Source organism: Planococcus citri, chromosome 2 (assembly GCF_950023065.1).
Source record: "Planococcus citri chromosome 2, ihPlaCitr1.1, whole genome shotgun sequence".
NCBI classification, from domain to species: Eukaryota; Metazoa; Arthropoda; class Insecta; order Hemiptera; family Pseudococcidae; genus Planococcus; species Planococcus citri.
In genome coordinates, this window is record NC_088678.1 from 75091004 (window position 1) to 75109366 (window position 18363).

At 32.5% G+C, this 18363-nt stretch overlaps 1 protein-coding gene across 2 annotated transcripts in view; it reads right to left on the reverse strand.

Moving 5' to 3' along the window:
• Nucleotides 1-8815, reverse strand: part of LOC135837740 (uncharacterized) — a 310851-nt gene extending 302036 nt beyond the window's left edge. The window contains exon 1 of one of the 2 annotated variants that reach the window (XM_065353116.1): nt 8714-8815. The gene's annotated coding sequence lies outside the window, so the exon portion shown is untranslated. Of the gene's footprint in view, nt 1-2681; nt 3018-8713 lie in introns of those variants that run through there. The other variant, XM_065353115.1, reaches the window with a different exon arrangement.
• Nucleotides 8816-18363: the final 9548 nt, after the last annotated feature.

An 18363-nucleotide genomic window follows, 5' to 3' on the forward strand; every position in this document is an offset into this window, starting at 1 on the left:
TTTTGCTATAAACATGGAAGAAACATTGTTTAGAGGCACTTCACCTACACACATTATGGAGATAAATCTTTTTCATTTTTTTTTTCTATTTCACAAGTTATAAAAACTATGAAGTAAATTACCTACCACCTCTTTTACATAACTTCAGAAAATCACGTCTTATATCCAACTATCCAATTATAAAAAATGAAACTTTTATCCAATGAGGTATGTTTTACTCAGATGCATCACTTTTAAAACACTCCCTCCCCCTCAAATTGACCAAGGAGGTTCAAATTTGTTTTCAGGAAAAAAATCATTGCTTTTATTTTATGTAAGTACATGTAGATGTACCTTTTGAAAATTATTCGAATGTGTTTTGTAAGTATGTATAGTAGTATACTAGTTGTATTCACCCCTCCTCTTCCAATATTTCCTCAGTGTCACAAATGGATCAATAGAGGGCGCTTTTATAGACTTGACATGTTTGTAGTTGTTGCACTTTTTAGGGGGCATGAGTCGCATCCCTCATTTTTTTGTTATTGTTGTGGGTTTTTTTCGTGCATTTTTCAATGTACAGAACTTTTATTATTAATGTACATAAAACGAGCCAGAAATGATTAAAATACCATTTATATTTTGGAAAATTATCTTAGTACTCATATTTTTAATCAAAATTAGGTACCATTTTATTACGTGTAGGTACGTGAATAATTTCAAATGGGTACCTACGATCTCAAACTTTTCCAGACAATTTCATCATTTTGGGGGCAAATAAAAGTAAGAAGAATTCGTATTTTTATTCAAATAAACGGTCAATATGAGTTCAACATGAACTGATTTCAATATTTTTGGGTATATGTATGTGTATCACGGTTCAAAATTACAAAAGAGTTGTAGACAGTCGGAGCTACGTTTGACTTTTGCCATGAATATGCCTTCGATGTTGCTTGGCTAATGCCAGTTCTGCATTTCGCGCTTTCTTTCCATACCCTCGAGATAATCTTTAATGAACATTCATAAATTGGTTTCATCCAAAGGAAATCCGAAATCACATATCTTATAAGAATGTGATGTATAAAACATTTCTCTTCATTGGTGAATACTTTTGGACGATCAATATCATTGAAACAATGTTCTTTCAACTTATGTTTCATAGTATTTCGTGGGATTTCATAGATTTCTGCCGCTTTTTGTTGTTATTTTGCCACATTTGATTCCATGTATTAGACATTTCCTCAACGTTTGTGGCGAATATGTGTAATCAAAATCAAACGTCCTACCCCTTTACCAAGAATCAGAGGTTCGGCAAATATATCGCATTCCAGAACTTTATGAATGGCATAATTATGTACTTAATGAATAAAAGTTTTCTATAAATAATTTTTTTTTCAACTCAAGGACTCCCAAGAAACAGCTAACATTCGTCCAAGAAGGTTTGAACGCCCTTTTTACATTAAAAAAAAGGAAATGGGCCAATGTAGGCCCATTCACGGGTAAAAATTGTCCACGACTTTAAAAATTGGGGAGAGGAAACCAGCCATGGGAAAATTTTGAAAACAATTCAGGGACCTCCTCAAGACAGTTTATTGTATTTTAAAATTATTGTAACCCAGCTCTTAGGTAACTGAAATCTTGAAAGAACTACAGCCATTAGAAAAAAAAAAAACAAGAAAAATTGGGCCAAAGTAACTCCAAGTTACAGTAACCAAAAAGTAATGAAAAAAGTCTAAAAATGTCAATTACAAGTTTCAAAAAATAATGACAAAACAATAAACATTCCAATTAAAATCTGCATAATGATAGAAAAACTCGATTGAGACTTTGGCAATTTTAGTAAAAAGCAGGTCTTTTTGACAATCAATTGCAAAAAAATTCTAGATTTTTGTCAGAATAGTGTAAAACTGCATGTACTTACTTCCAGCCTCTCTTGCAATTTTTAACATACTTAAATGCGAGAACTTTTGCCAAATTACGCCAAAAAAGCTAGATTTTGACAGTGAAATGCAGAGCTTTTTTGGTAATTTTTAGTAAAAAAAAAACTAGACCTTTGAGCAAATTTTGGAAAAAAATTAAGACTTTCAATTTAAAAAAAAAGTAAGTAAAATTTTAAGCTCATTTTTTCTTTAAATAAAAAAAAAATAATAATAATAGTAAACAGAGCTCCAAAATTTTGAAGTGTGTGATTTATAGTCCAACATTCTTTCCCACATCACAACTAATATCCTCACAATTCTCGAATTTTTTGACATCGATCCATTAATTTTCAACTGGGAGAAAATATAAAATTGACTAGTAATTATACGAAGTAAGATACCTATTTATGTAATTGATATATTAAGCCATAGAAGTGACTAAAAAAAAACAATTTCGATGTATAGGTTACAAAGTACATGAATAGTTTTAAACATCATTACAAATACAAATCCCAGTTTGTCACATGACATTTTTAATCCATTTATTTCTTTCAAAAATGGAGGTTTATACTTTGACGTACTTAGATATAGCACGACTTACCTCATAGTTGCATACTTGAGAGGCCAAAAACAAAATGTCGGGCGAGTTTCAACACAAATTTGAGCAATATCGATGACGTTTAAATTTTTCCATTTTTCGTACTCACTCCAATGAATAACAATTGTACTAAATTTAGAAATTCTTCTTTTTTCAAACTATAATAGCAGAAAATATGAAACACTTACCCCGATCCATTAATCCAACGTAAGTATGCGATGATGGAATCATGATAATCATCTTGAGGTTCCTCACCAAACCGACGAGGACGGACACGCGGCGATCAAACTGTTACGAAGCATTTGAGCTTAAAATATTCCAATATCGTATTTATACCATTTTCAGTGGAGTGCCAAGGAGGAGGGGGGCGAATGAAACCGCCTTTTAAAAAAATCACATAAACTTCAGTAGGTATTTCAAGTATAAAAACTCGGAAACTTCCGTAAAAATTCGTTTTTTTTTTGCTTTCAAAACTTCATATATCCGTGCACACGACAACCCAGAATTGCAGAGTTTTCGACGAACATTCACATCACTCGCATACCTGCGAACCGAAAATGCACGAAACAGGACGAAACTATAACTGATTTGAATTCAGCAAACGTTATTTCCTGTTAAAAATGGTGAAATGTTGTCCTCAGACTTTGGAAATTTTAATTATAAACATCGTTGGGTAGATAGATACTTCTGAAAAAAATTGGAGACCATAACAATTTTCCCCACCTCACTCCCTCCCCCCCCCCCCCCCGATTACAATGACAAAAAATATTTTTTTCAAAAAAATTTACGGAGTTTTGAATGAAAAGTTTTGATTTTACCTAAAACATACCTATACAGAGAAGACACGAGTCTGCCCTGTGTGAATTTTTTCAAAATTTCTCTCCCTCAGTGGGTAATATACTGACTGAAGAAAATTTGAAACAGACATATCTCCAAAACTAATTCAATTAGAGTACCTACCACATAAATTATTTTTTTCATCTACAAATACGAGTCTGTTTGAATGAGTATAGGTACTAAGTATTTTTAGAAATTTTTTCACATTTTTTGGCTATACAGGCAGATAACCACGAACTGTCAACCTTGACACTCGATTATGTAAGTAAATAATTTTTTTCAAATTTGTAAATTTTTTCGCTATTCACGCTCCATAAAATACTGTTATCAATTTTTTTTATATTTTAATCTCATTTCAAAAATTCGCGATCAACTGTACCCAACTGATATCGCGATATCCAAAATTAGTCATTGTTGATTTTTTAAAAATACGAAAAAGAACCACTACATGGATTAAAATTGATCGCACATTAACGCTCTTTGTGAAATCTTTTTTTTTCTTTATAAATTAAACTTTCAATGAATTTTCATTTAGTAGTCGAATAAAATTTTAAAGCGTTCCTCATTTGGTAATCTTCACACTTATACGCGAGATTTTGGTTCTTTGGGAGAAAAATTGTGCAAATTTCATCGGAATATTCATGTAATTACTCGTAGATCCTTCCTAATCAGAAAACCAAGATGACGATTGAAGAACCGTATTGTGGTGTCACATTAGTGGAAATTGGCGAATATTACGGTGGTAATGTACATTGTACGAGTATATCAGCACACCAATTTATGCTACGCAGGCGTGATTTGATATAAAATTTAAAATTATCGCTAGAAAATTTATTTTAACAATAAGTAACAAAAAAAGAATCCATCAAAATGACCCTAAGAAAGTACGGAAATCTCCGAAGAATTCAAAATTATATCAAGGTAAAATGATTTATATTATTCTTCAACACTACAATAAAAGGCAAGTGCCTTTTATCATTCAAAGAATTGGGCGATTTTCAACGATCGCTTATCAACACCATAAAAGAGATTTCGATTTTTAACAACACTCTCCCACCAAATAGAAAAGAGTATTCCAGCAGGGAAAATCTCGATGTGTAGGTATTAGGTAATAAAATATCGTAATGGAGACTAGATTTATTGCATTCCTGTGAAATTTGTAAAAAAGGATTTCCCTTGTTTCACAGATAGTTAAAATTTTAATGCGCCAAAATTTTCATGATCACTTACCTACTTATCTAGGTATGTGCACTCGAACCAGATAATGATAACAAAGCAGGGACATCAAACCATCATGTTGAACAGCACAGTAAACTGCAGATGATATTGATATCATTTTGTCCATCATTACCATTATTACGATTGACACCATCCATAAAAACAGTACCCTTGGGCACTTATCTATGTAATTTACAAAATCAACCCGCTATAAGCGAGTAGAAATTGAGTTCATATTCTGTGTTGTTCATTTTTGATAGTACCCAATTCTCTTACCAACCCTAAATTCAGAGTCAATTTGTTAAATAGGGGTAATTTATTCTACAGTTAGCAAGTAAACAAATAAGTTAGGTAGTACATAAGTACTGCCCGTGGACCCTAAACCACTGCTTCGAAATATGCTAGCTAAAAATTACGTTAACAAATGCAAAACTGATGGGTGAAAAACTATTAAGGATAGGCAAGGTGTTATTTGTGTTTTATTTTCAGAAAAATATTGCGGAATTAGTTACACTAGCCAACGGAAAATTTGATGAAAGTTGCACAAATGGCCGTTTTTGTTCTACTTCATGCAAGAGTTCGTAGTCGTAGCGACATCAGTATTGTTTTGCTTAAAAAACCAAGGTTATTTTTGGATTCTGCACACTTTTTTAAGTACCTATACTACTTTCCCTGATTTTTAATTTTTGAAGTTTCAAAGCGCATACGGAAGATTTTTATTTGTGCCTCCAATACAATTTTGAAACTTAGAATGTAGGTAATAATCATCTATTTTGTTCAGCAAAATGATTGCATTAGATCAGATCAAATACCGCATTCATAATACGTCAAAAATCTAAAAAAAAATATGGTTAAAAAAAGTGTCAAAATTTGTTCAAAATTATGTAAAATCAATTTAAAAGTCATGAAAGTTGCAGAAATTGCGTGAAAAAGTTCCGATTGAAGTCTCAGGCTCAAAAAATGTAGAAATTTGATAAAGTTACTGAAAAACTGTTGAAAATTTCACAAAAATTATTCAAAACTACAAAAAAAATTGAAATATCAGAAAAAACGTTGCATTTGTGCAAAAATGAATTTGGTCAAGATCCACCGATTTTGTTTTACGAGCCATGTGCATTACCAATCTTCTGCGATAATTCCTTTTCACGTGCCCAACTGCCCACTCACCAAAAAAATGTATATCTATTCTATAAATAGCTTTTTTTCTGAGCGAGTCATTTCAAAAGTAAGTATGTTTCTATCAAACATCGCAACTGTATTAAAATGTTGCAAAAGGAAAATTCCAAGAGACAAATTTGTTTACCTCGTTTGAAAATAAAAATCACTGGAAAATTATTCATTGCTGATAAAAATCGAGATAACTAATGAACAACTCCAGACCAGCGGTGGGTAGCTGAGGTTATTCGCAACGTACATACAACGATCAACTCTGAAACAGTTTGGTGAATCATGAGCTGAATTTTGAACTCATATCTACCTATAACGCTAACGTAGCGCCGCCATCAATCGACAGTTCTAAGAATTTTGATTTCAAATAACAATTTATCTTCAAAAAAAATTGAGGTTAACGACGTGTGTTCATTTTACGTATCTTCTGGCACTACTCGGGTGCGCGAAAAATATGTTTTTGTATGTAGATTTTTATTAGGTAATTTTAATTAAGTAGTATGAAAATTGTGTTTTTTCATAGCAAAGCCCAAAATCACACATGGGCCAGTAATCGACACACATGTTCCAATTATCGACAATAACTGTGCCAGTTATCGACACAATAAAAATACTCTGGTTTAAAAAATGCAATGAAACTCAATTTCACGAATTAAAATTACTTGCAAAAAATAAAATTGGCTGTGATTCGCAAACTTTTTCATTTTTTACTTTTTAGTGTTTAAAAAGGTTTTAAGTAAACTTGTTTATCATGTAAATTAACGCATGTGTTTGACACATAATTTAAAAAAAAAAATGAACAAAATGCAACACTGCTGCTTACAGTACCTAACATTCGATAAAAATTTTCAGTGAATTCGCATTCGCGAGCTCAATTGAATTTTAAAACAAGTGTCCGTGAAAATGTCAGTTGCTCGGGAAGAAACAGAAGAATCATCAGAAATTAAACGTGAAATTTACGTTCAATTCATGTAGATAAATACAACACTAGGTAACCTATTTATTCTTCAAATGTTCATAATAATTACTTAGACCTACAACTAGAAAACCAAGATGACAACTACTGAGCCATATTGTGGAGTCACATTACTCAACATCGGACAATTGTAAAATGTGCTAGAAATTATTAAAATACCATTTATATATTGGAAATTTATCTCAGTAATCATATTTTTAATCAAAATTAGGTACCATTTTATGACGTGTATCATGTACCTATGTGAATAATTTCAAATGGATATCTTATAAGATCAAAAAATCGAATTTTTTGCAAACTTTAAATTTTTTAAAATTAACTTTGCAACATGTTACCATCCCAGTTTTTTAATATGTTGTTCAGCATAAAAAGTTGTCCATAATATATTTTTTTCAGAATTTTTGAGCGTCGGAACGATATAAAAACTACGTCTCGAAACTTTTTGAGCTAATTTTTTGTACGAAAAAAAGTGGCAACACTGATTTTCATGATATCACCAAAAAGCGTTTCAAAACCCTTAACTATGGGGAAATGTTCCATTTTGTAGGTATCGCGGTTATCTAGTAATCCACTGCTGAAATGGATGATATTTTAGGTTCACTTAAAACTTTGACACCCCCTGGCTGCCTTTATAAATGAGCTGGAGGGCTGCGATTTGCGCCATTGGTCGTCCCTTTGGAAGGTCTTTACACAGGTAAAATTTCAAAAAAAAAATCGCCGAACCCCCCTACCACTTCTTGGTCTAATTGACGTGGAAAGACCCATTAGGAAAAAAAACAAGAACCATTGGACCAACTCCAAGTTACTGTAACCAAAAAGTAATGAAAAAAGTCGAAACATTTCAATTAAAAATTTCAAAAAATACTTACAAAATAAAAAACATTCCAATTACGTTAAATCTAGGATTAAAGCTCGATTGAGACTTCGGCACTTGTAGTAAAAAGTAGGACTTTTTAACAATCAATTGCAAAAAAATTCCAAATTTATGTCAAGAATAGTGTAAAACTGCATCTATGTACCTACCTACTTCCGACCTCTCTTGCAATTTTTGACTCAAATGTGAGAATTTTTACCAAAATGCAGAGCTTTTTTGGTACCTAATTTTTAGCAAAAAAAAACTAGACTTTTGAGAAATTTTTAGAAAAAATTGAGACTTTTTAATTGGAACTTTGGCCGGTAAAAAAAGCCAAACATTTCAGGCAGTTTTTGGCAAAAATATGGATTTTTAAGTAAAAAAGCGAAATGTTTTAGCAATTTGGTAAAGGTGATCGCGAGATTTGTCAATTTTTAATAGAAAGCAAGTTTCGTTGAAAATTGATGGAAAAATTGTGTTTTTTCTGTAATTTTTGTCGAAAAAGTGAGTCTTTGCAACTTTTTGATAAAAAATTACCAGAAACGACATTAAAGATGTCATACAAACAACAACAAAAAAAAAGTAAGTAAAATTTTAAACTAATTTTTTCTTTAAAAAAATAATAATAATAAACAAATCTCCAAAATTGTAAAGTGTGTGATTGATTGTCCAACATTCTTTTCCAGATCACAACTTATCCACACAATTCTCGAATTTCTCGACACCGATCAATTAATTTTCAACTAGGAGAAATATAAAATTGACCAGTAAGTATACGAAGTAAGATACTTATATGTAATTAACATTCATTAAGCCATAGAAATGACCAAAGAAACCAATTTCAATGTATAGGTAGGTACTCGTACATAAATGGTTCTAATATTATTACGAATACAAATCCCAGTTTGTCACACGACATTTTTAACCCATTTCTTTCTTTCAAAAACGGAGGTACTTTGACGTACGTAGCACGACTCATCTCACAGTTGCGTACACTTAAGAAGCTGAAAAAAATGTTGGCCGAGTTTCAACACAAATTTGAGCAATATCGATGACGTTTAAATTTTTCCATTTTTCGTACTCACTCCAATGAATAACAATTGTAGCCTACTAAATTTAGAAATTCTTCTTTTTTCAAACTATAATACCATAAAATATGAAACACTTACCCCGATTCATTAATCTAACGTAAGTATGTGATGATGGAATCATGAAAATCATCTTACGGTTTCTCACCAAACCGACGAGGACGGACAAGTGGCGATCAAACTGTTACGAAGCATTTGAGCTTGAAATATTCAAATACCGTATTTATACCATTTTCAGTGGCGTAGCCAAGGAGGGGGCGAATGGACCCGCCTTTTAAAAAATCACATTTACATCAATAGGTATTTCAAGTAGAAAAACTCGAAACTTCCGTAAAAAATCGTTTTTTTTTTCAAAACTTTATATCGACAACCCGGAATTGGAGAGTTTTCGACGAACATTCACATCACTCGCATACCTGCGAACCGAAAATGCACGAAACAGGACGAAACTATAACTGATTTGGATTCAGCAAACGTTATTTCCTGTTAAAAATGGTGAAATGTTTTCCTTGGACTTTGGAAATTTTAACTAAACATTGTTGGGTAGATAGATACCTCTGAAAAAAATTGGAGACCATAACAATTTTCCCCACCTCAACCCCCCCCCCGATTACAATGACAAAAAATCTTTTTTTCAAAAAAATTTACGGAGTTTTGAATGAAAAGTTTAGATTTTACCCAAAACATACCTACAGAGAAGACACGAGTCTGCCATGTGTGAATTTTTTCAAAATTTTTTCCTCTCAGAGGGTAATATACTGGCTGAAGAAAATTTGAAACAGTCATATCTCCAAAACTAATTCAATTAGAGTACCTACCACACGAATTATTTTTTTCTGAGTGAGTAGGTACTATTTTTAGAAATTTTTTCAAATTTTTCGTCCAGATAGGCGGATAATCTTCAAAAACTTAAAAAACACTCAACGCAGACCTCTAAAAACAATGGAAAATAAAGTAACCATTGTACGACTATAACAATCATTATAATTGGGTATCCGAAGACATTTAGCACCAGGGAAAATTTTTTGAAAATTTTCAAAACACATAACGGACATAGCACCTGGATCATATTCCATATCAACAGGTAGGTTATTAATAATAACAGGCATGATAATTTTATCATCTATTTTTAGACTACACACAAAATACGTAGGTACCTACTTTTACATTAGGTCTTGTGGTAGCTTAGGTCTCATTCTTAAATTAATAGCTCTACGACCTATTTATTATGATTAGCTGTTAAGTCATTATCAAATGACTTTTCTAAATATTTTAAAGTAACTTTTTTCAAGCATAGTCATTTATTGATTCCAAGCGAAATTCTTGGTGAATCTGCACATTACCTACATATAAACCAAAGTGCCTTGGTGATGATTTGTGAATATTTGTTTTGAAATACCTGGAGCTTATGCTTGTTGGTTGCAGAAGTTCCATACCAAACTAGAGTGCCATATGTGAAAGTTGGCCGAATCAGTTTTGATCTTGAGTGTGATTTATGCCATATTGGACTAGCAGGAAAAACAATAGAAGACAAAAATTGTAAGTATACTTCCAACTTTCACTTTTTGGATTTCTATTCACTGAAGCAGTTTTGCTTGTCCCTCTAAAAAGGTCAGTACCATCATCTCAGAACTGCTATTAAATGTTTGGTTAGAGGAACATATTGGAAAAGAATTGTTTGAAAATTTGTTACCATTGTCTTAAAAATAGTTGCTGATAAAGAAGTTAATAAAACAATAAACATTTCAAAAGGTAAGTTAAATGTTGCAAGCGATGCCTCAACTAACAAAAAAATTGAAAAAAATCACTCTTCCATATATTCCATTCGGTACATATGAGGTGTTGGCGCGATGATCAACTATACTGAAACCTAGTCTTCCTCTAACCCTCTCACCAAAATCAACAGCTTCGTCATGCGTTGCAACTAGACGCATTTATCCACGTACTATTGCAGAAAATACTTAAAATGTAGAAGTACTCACTATAAAGTCAATTTAAAAATCCAAACTTCAAAATTAATCGAATTTAAATTAATTTTTTGGAGCTCGCGAAAGGACACGAAATACGAATGTTTAAATAGTGATTTTATTTTGAAGAAAGGTACATCGTTACTTTCTAAGAGACATACGAGTCGCATGAGAAACACTTAAAGACTAAAGACTAAGATCATTTGAAGAGTGATATTCCAAAACTCGCTTTGTCCATTTTCACAACTTTTCAGGAGAGAGGAAAAACAATTTCCCTTTAAATGGGTAAATTGGCCTTTTAGGCGAGTTTAGCACTTCATTTGGGTGGATTTATGATGTAGGAGTGTAGGTATACATTTCATCCACTAAATACTGCTGAAAAAAATTTCAATAAAAATGGACAAAGCGCGTTTTGGAACATTATTTTTTTTTAATTTTTTAGTGAATTGGCTATTTAGGTGAGTTTAACACCTCATTTTGGTAGGTTGATGATGTAGGAATGTGAGTTAATACTTCATCTACCAGGTACCACTGAAAACCCAACTTTGATAAAAATGGACAAAGCGAGTTTTGGAATATCACTCTTCATTTAAAGAACTAAAACTACTAAGAATAGAAACGTATATGCTAAACAGAGAGTGCGTAGATAGGGGGTGGTTGGAGGGTAGTTCTCGGAAGAATCTATTGTTTGACAGGAGCGTGGACGAATGTATAGGTAAGTGTAAGTATAGGTGAATATGGAGGAAACATTTTTGAAAAAAGTGATTCAGGTAAGTGAATTTTCTCCCTAAAAAACATGATTGAATTTGGAAAGATCAATCACCCATGAATGAAAATAGAAAATCAATGAGAAATTGCGCCAATGACATGGTCAATTAGAGTCTTTACAACAGGGCTGAAAATTATCAAGTGATGATTAATCTCAAAGTGTCACTTTGGCTTTTTCCTTTGGCTTTACAACATGATGATGATGTAATAAAATACCACGTGTGACATGGCTATCTCGATTTTAGTACTTAACCACTAAAGAAATTGAAGTGGATGAGCTTAAATCCAGTACTTTGGGTTTAGTCAAATTGTTCATCAGAGAATTGTAAACCCTAAGTCAGTTTAGCATTTACACATATGCTATGCTCAAGGCAGGGACAGCAACGATACAAAATCAATAAGTCAAGGCAATTTATCTAAACATAAAAGCACTCTACATAAATGATTCTGTAAGTTTCAATTTTTAAATTGAGTGTAATTGATTAGGTAGGTACTTTCTTTTTTCGGAGCACATCTGCATCCCAGTAGCATTTAGCAAGGCAGGTAACAGTAAATGAAACTCTGAAAGGAAAATGTTCATTTTTTAAAATGCAAGAACCTCATTTTTAATTTTATTCAATTCCTCTGTTTTTTTTTTTTTTTTTTTTTTTTAGTTTACTAAAAGCCCACCTAACCTTATGGGATTATTCAGTTTTTCTGGGACAATTACAGGAAAAACACACAGAAATCTAAGAAAACTAAGAAAACTTGGGATGTACGAGATATACCCTACTCGTACTAGGGTCATTCCACGTCAATTGGACCAAAAAGTGATAGGTGGGTTCGGCGATTTTTTTGAAATTTTTCCTGTGGAAAGACCTTCCGAAGGGATGACCAATGGCGCAAATCGCAGCCCTCTAGCCCATTTTTAACGGCAGCCAGAGGGTGACAAAGTTTTCAGTGAACCTAAAATATCATCCATTTCAGCAGTGGATTGCTCGATAACCGCGATACCTACCAAAATGGAACTTTTCCCCATAGTTAGAGGTTTTAAAAAGTTATTTGATGATATCATAAAAATCAGTGTTGCCACTTTTTTTCGTACAAAAAATTAGCTCAAAAAGTTTCAAAACGTAGGTTTCATATCGTTCCGACTCCCAAAAATTCTGAAAAAGTATATTGTGGACAACTGTTCATGCTGAACAACATATTAAAAAATTGGGATGGTAACTTGTAACAAAGTCGATTAAAAAAAAATTAAACTTTGCGAAAAAATGCGATTTTTTGATTTAAAACATGAAAAAAAGTTTTGATCGGTAAAGTTGACCCATTTGACCCCTATTTTTACGTATCTGTTGAAAAAGTTGAAAAAACCCCTTTCACTCAATAAAATGAAGTCATCACAAAAAAATCAAAATTCGAAAAAAATTCAATTTTCAATTTCAAACATTAAAAAAAGTTTAAATTTATTCAGTTGTCTTATTTTGACCACTTTCTGACGTATTTCATGAAAAAGTTGATAAAAATTTCACTCACAGCAAAAAAAATAAAATTTGATTTTTTTTGATTTTTTTGATTTTTGATTTTTTTGTGATGAGTTAATTTCACCGAGTGAAGGGGTTTTTTCAACTTTTTCAACAGATACCTACGTAAAAATAGGGGTCAAATAAGTCAACTTTACCAATGAAAACTTTTTTTCATGTTTTATATCAAAAAATCGCATTTTTTCGCAAAGTTTAAATTTTTTTAAATCGACTTTGTTACAAATTACCATCCCAATTTTTCAATATGTTGTTCAGCATGAACAGTTGTTCATAATATATTTTTTTCAGAATTTTTGGGAGTCGGAACGATATGAAACCTACGTTTTGAAACTTTTTGAGCTAATTTTTTGTACGAAAAAAAGTGGCAACACTGATTTTTATGATATCATCAAAAAGCCTTTCAAAACCTCTAACTGTGGGAAAAAGTTCCATTTTGGTAGGTATCGCGGTTATCGAGCAATCCACTGTGAAATGGATGATATTTTAGGTTCACTGAAAACTTTGACACCCCCTGGCTGCCGTTAAAAATGGTCTAGAGGGCTGCGATTTGCGCCATTGGTCATCCCTTCGGAAGGTCTTTCCAAAAGAAAAATTTCAAAAAAATCGCCGAACCTACCTACCACTTCTTGGTCCAATTGACGTGGAATGACCCACTAGAAAATATAAAAATAATGAAAGCCGCCATTGTACATACTTAAGTATTTGTAAGTAGCTTTGTACTTTTCGCTGCTCGGAGCAACTCCAAGCAAAAATCTGACTTTTTCAGCTCGAATTTGGAGAAAAATTCTGCAATTTATGTAAGTATTAAAAAAAAATTTCCCAGATGGTGCAGACATTATCGGACGAGATGTGCTGGTGGTCGGATTTAGGCACCTGGTAGACATTAGGGCACCTTACCCTTATCTTAATAAACTTACAAACAGATATGTATGCCACATTTCGATTACCGTTCTTTTTTCCAAAGCCGAATTCCCAAAAGGATGATGAAATTGTATAATAAGACCCTGGCGTTAGGTAAGAGAATCTTAAATTTTACAGTAAATTTAAATTCAACAGAACTTAAAGCTGCATTTATAATATTTTAATCGTCACTTTTAACAGCGCCAACCAATGATATTGTACTGAACCGGTTAGAAGAATATTCTAGTCCACAATCCACAATTCTTAATCACGAAAACAGCTTCGAGGATCGCTCAATACGATTTGGAGGGGAGGTTGGAGTAAAAAAAATTTAAAGGTTCGTAACACCCACATCTACCTTAAAGAATTATTTGAAAGATGATTTACAGTTTCGTTTGAGTAATGAGTTTCACAGAGCTAAAGTTCACCAAGCTTTCAAAAAAGAAATAAAAACATTTTAATCCGGATTTAAAATCTATTCGAACCCCTGTAGAAGGTGGTGAAGTGACTATTTTAAGATGGTTGCATTTTTTTCAGCAAATTAAAATGTATACGCCTATTCTTTTCAAAATAGTAAACTCTATATGTTGTGTATTCCAGTAAACTATGCGTTTTGTGAACGTATATTCAACACGATGGGTTTTCAGACGCCAAAAGATAGGAATACTTAAACTGTTAGTTGATGGTAATCTTGCCGCCGAACCAGTTGTATCTACTAATTTTAATACAACTTGTATTGAATTAAGTATATTATTTCATTTAAAATCATACCAATCGCAAAGAAATTTCGAAGGCGGTGACTTCGCATACGAAATTATGCATTTAAAAATTCACAGTAGTAGGTATGTAGTTAATAAATAAGAATAGAATCGACTTGTACCTAATAAAATCGAGTATACCCGATTTTGACAGGCAAAGTGAATGCACCCCTGGTATGGTACATGAAATACATATATATATATGGACCTAAGTATCCTCGACGTCACCATACATAAACAGTACCTTTTGGTCACCAGGCTTTTAAATGCCTCCGGAGGTGTATTTACTTCATATTTGTAACCAGCACAGTTGTTATAGTGCTTATACTCTTTTCCCCACTTGATTTACATGCTTTAAGCTTATACAAAAAAAATGTACGAGAATGGTACCAATTTGCCTCCGATTATAAACTGATCTCTTCCGTGACCTTGTGTATTTAAAAAGATATTGACTATACCAAATTGTCACCTGCTGCCTTGCCTAATAGATTGCAACTGCGCTGGCTACGAATACGAAAATATAACACAACTGGAAGCATTTAAAAAGCGGTGACCAAAAGGTACTGTTTATATACGGTGACGTCGAGGGTATGTCCGTGTTGATGGAACAAAAATTTTAAAATCTGTATACAGTAGGTGTATACATGACCTTTTCGTCACCGGACAAACTTTTCCCCTTTTACGTTTCAGGGGAAAACAAACCGTTTGCACTTGGTATACACAGGGCAACGTTTTCGTCACCGGCAAAACGCCTCCGTCACCGATTTCGGTGACCAAGAGAACGCGTGAGTATATAAAAGGTGACGTAGAGGTACCCTTTGCATATCTAAGTATATATCTACTTCTTGCAAAAAATTCTTGAAATGTAAAAGTACTTTTTGTAAAACCATTTTAAAAATCAAAACTTCAATATAAAATTGGATGCAAATCAATTTTTGAAAAAAAAAACAGATTTGGCAATTTTTTTTCCTAAAAAAAAAAGAACCAATTGGGAAAGATCAATTATCATTAGGTACCTCATAAAAATAGAAAATCAAAGAGAAATCGCGTTAAAGTCTTGGTGAATTCGAGTCTTTACAGTGGTGCTGAAAATCAGCAAGTGACAATAAATTAAGCACAAAGTCTAATTTTGGCTTTTCAGCTTTACATGATGACGATGTAATATATTTTTTTAAATACTTATGTAATTGGCTATCTCCATTTTAGTAACCAGTAATTTTTTTTTTGAAATAGGTTCTTCAATGAATTGCAAACCCCAAGGAAATCCAACTATGCAAGTCAGGATCATTTAAATAAGTTTCTAACGAAGATTAAACCGGAGTATAGCATATATACATTGCTATGCAAAGTGCTGATCAACCAAAAAATCAATAAAAGAAATCAATGAGGTAAGTTAGTTGATTCAAACACTAAAGCACTTCGATAACCAGTTTTGTTTATGAAACATCATTCACAAGATACCCTATGGAACAGAAAGATTGAATTAGGTGCATCTGAATTGGTAAGATTTTTTTTTGAAACTGGTTCTTCAGTGAATTGAAAACCCCAAGGAAAATATCCAACTATGCAAGTCAGGATCAAGATAATTTAAATAAGTTTCTACAGAAAGTAAATCCTGAGTTTAGTATATATACATATGCTATGCTCAGCGCTGGCATCAATCAAAAAATCAATGAGAGGTAAGTTAGTTAATTCAAACACTAAAGCACTGTAGTAACCAGTCAAGATTTTTTTTGAAGCAGGTTCTTCAGTGAATTGAAAACCGCAAGGAACACATCCAACTATAGAAGTTAGGATCAAGATAATTTAAATATATTTCTACAGAAAAGTAATCTCGAGGTTAGCATATACATTTTAAGGTTACACTATGCTTAGCCCAGGTATTGATTACAAAATTAATGTAAGTATAAAAAAGCAATCAGGCAAGTCAAGTTATTCAAACATGAAAGCACTCTACATGAATGATAATGTAATTTTGAGTGTAGGTAATTGTAATAAAAAATCAATGAGGTAAGTTGATCAATTCAAATACCAAAGCACATTAGTAACTAGTAAAGATTTTTATTTGAAACGGTTCTTCAGTGAATTGAAAACCACAAGGAAAATATCTAAGTAACTATAGAAGTCAGGATCAAGATACCTAATTTAAATATGTTTCTAAAGAGCATAAATCCCGAGGATACCATAAGTAGGTATGTACTTACATTTACACTATGCTCAAATCAATGAGGTAAGTCAATTTATTTAAACACAAAAGCACTCTACATGAATGATTCTATAATTTTCAATTTTTAAATTGAGTTTAGTTGTAATTTCCTTTTTTTAGGAGCATAAAATATCTGCACCTTATAGTTGCATTTAGCTATGTAGGTAAAAGTAAATGAAACTCTGAAAGGAAAGTGTTCATTATGTAAAATGAAAAAATTAATTTTATTCAATTCCTCCGTTTTTTATTTCAGTTTATTCAAAGCCCACCAAAAATTTTTCGATTATTTAGCTTTTCTGTAAGGTAAAGTGGGGTAATTCCGATGGCAAAATTCAAAATTTTAGCAATTTCTCATTTTTTGGATTTCCTGTACATTTTGGGGCAAAAATTATGTAACAACTTTATTCCTGCGTCCTTCAGCTACACATTGACTATATTGAAGAGTGATTTGTGTGAAGGTTTCATACATATAATTGAAAAAACATTTTGGAAGGTTGAGTTATCAGAATTACCCTAAAAATGGGGTAATTCCGATAATGAGTTTTATAAGGAAAAGAATTCTCACCACTTATTGCATATTTAGGTTTTTATTTCATGTAAATTGAATCATTAGAACAAAAATTTAATTTTTTTTACAAATATCTATGCATTTTTGAGGCACAATTTTTGAAAACTAGACCAACTAGAGAAAAATGCCCCGTTTTGAGGATTTTCTTTGATAATTTCGACCCCCTAAAACTATAATACATCAAAACAGAGAAAAAAACATTGCAGGACAATTTTGTTGGGGCTATCGGAATTACCCCGCAGCATGAAAAATGATCGACATGTTTAATAATTCAATGCCACCAAACAAATAATTATAAAAGCAAAATCAAAAGAGGTACTGACACTTTAACACGTATTCATCAAATATCAGCTTCTAAACAGAATTTTTCAACAAGTTTTGAACGATAAAAAATGAGTTTCAAAAATGCACTGTTTTTTGCGGCAAAGGATTTGGGCATTCAGATTTTGAACACTGCACAGACTTGACAAAACAGAGCAGATGAACCATCTGATCATTAATGGGTGTAGGTTAGCACTAAAACTACCTACTTTCTTCATCATTTGTGCCAAAATGTTTTTTGCAACAAAGCTAGGGCTTGCTATTGGAATTACTCCATATCGGAATTACCCCACTTTACCTTATGTGAGTGACTTAAAATTGGGTGGAGTAGATGTCAATTTATTCCTCAAAAGTGAGGAGGCAAAAAATTAAGTTTCAGTTTCAACATGCTAATCACTGAATACGTATTAGCGATGTGTGAGAGGGATATATGCTGTTCCTGTAAGGGATATTAGGGGCAAGTTACCGCCCTTGTGGTGGTAACACTGGAAAGCGTCGAGTGCTGGACCTATGTGTCTGGTGCTCGGTGACGCAGGCCGTCATTCTTTATGTACTATCGTGTAGTAAAGGGTCAGTGTAATTTGAGTTTATTTGGGCACTTCTTTGAAGTGAATGGTTAATTTGAGTTTATTATATTTCTTTCGTGTATTATTTTATGTACTGTATTAATTTGAGTTCATCAATTTGAGTTTATTGTGTTTATTAATTGTGTTCTTTGTA